We start from the raw sequence: 1,024 nt of genomic DNA, 5'->3' as shown, positions 1-1,024 counted from the left end.
GCAAGTGCAGCCGTGGTGATGGGAGTCTCTCCCGCCTCCCCAGCAGCGCTAAGGAGCAGTGAGCTGAGTGGTAAGGAACAGTGAGCAGGAGGGCAGCTGGGCTTAGGGACCCCCTCCCAGTGCACAAATTCCATGCACCAGGCCCCCAATCCTATATAATAAAAGCCTAATATGCTAAGTGTTCGGTCATCCAGTCATCTGTTCAACCAATCAAAGTGTAATATGCTAATGATATGCTAAGGCCACCCAACTGCTTGCTATGATGTTCATTGACCACCCAGCAGATGCTCTGATGGGTAGATTAGCTGGCTGCTGGGGTCCAACAGATCGGGACTGAGTGAGATGGGCTGGACACACCCTGGAGCCCTCCCATGGTCCCTCCCCGGCTGGCCAACTTCCTGCATCCCTCCTCAACCCTGATCATGCAGCGGTGGGGTCCCTCAGCCTGGTCTGTGCCCTTTCGCAATCCAGGACCCCTCAGGGATGTCAGAGAGCCAGTTTTGGCCCGATCCCACAGGCCAGGCTGAGGGACCCCACTGGTGCATGAATTCGTGCACTGGGCCTCTAGTATAGAATTATGGGAAATTGGGAGGGAATTCTAAACAGAGAAGAAAATACACAAAAGCATGAAAACAACAAAGAACAATAATGAATTTAGCAACTGAAGAGTCCTCTGGATAGATAATAGTGGTTCTAAAACTTGAGTCATGTGGGATGTCTTCAAAAAAATCAGATTCCTGGTTCTCATCCCAATGCTTGTGATTCAAAAGTTTGGGGTAGGGCCAAAGAATCTGAATTGTAAGCAAAACTCTCCCACTCACCCAGATGAATCTGATGCATGACAAGGGGATGAAATTCTGGGGCAGTGAGGGGTGACCAGGCTAGCAGGAGGAGCAGTTGGGGGCGACCAGGCCATCGGGGAAGGAAGTTAGGGGCAACCAGGATGGCAGGGGGGCAGTGAGGGGCAACCAGGCTGGCGGGGGGGAAGTTGAGGGCAACCAGGTTGGCAGGGGGGGGTGTGAGC

The sequence above is a fragment of the Myotis davidii genome, unplaced genomic scaffold (genome assembly GCF_000327345.1).
Source record: "Myotis davidii unplaced genomic scaffold, ASM32734v1 scaffold1587, whole genome shotgun sequence".
NCBI classification, from domain to species: domain Eukaryota; kingdom Metazoa; phylum Chordata; class Mammalia; order Chiroptera; family Vespertilionidae; genus Myotis; species Myotis davidii.
This window is presented reverse-complemented; position numbering follows the sequence as displayed.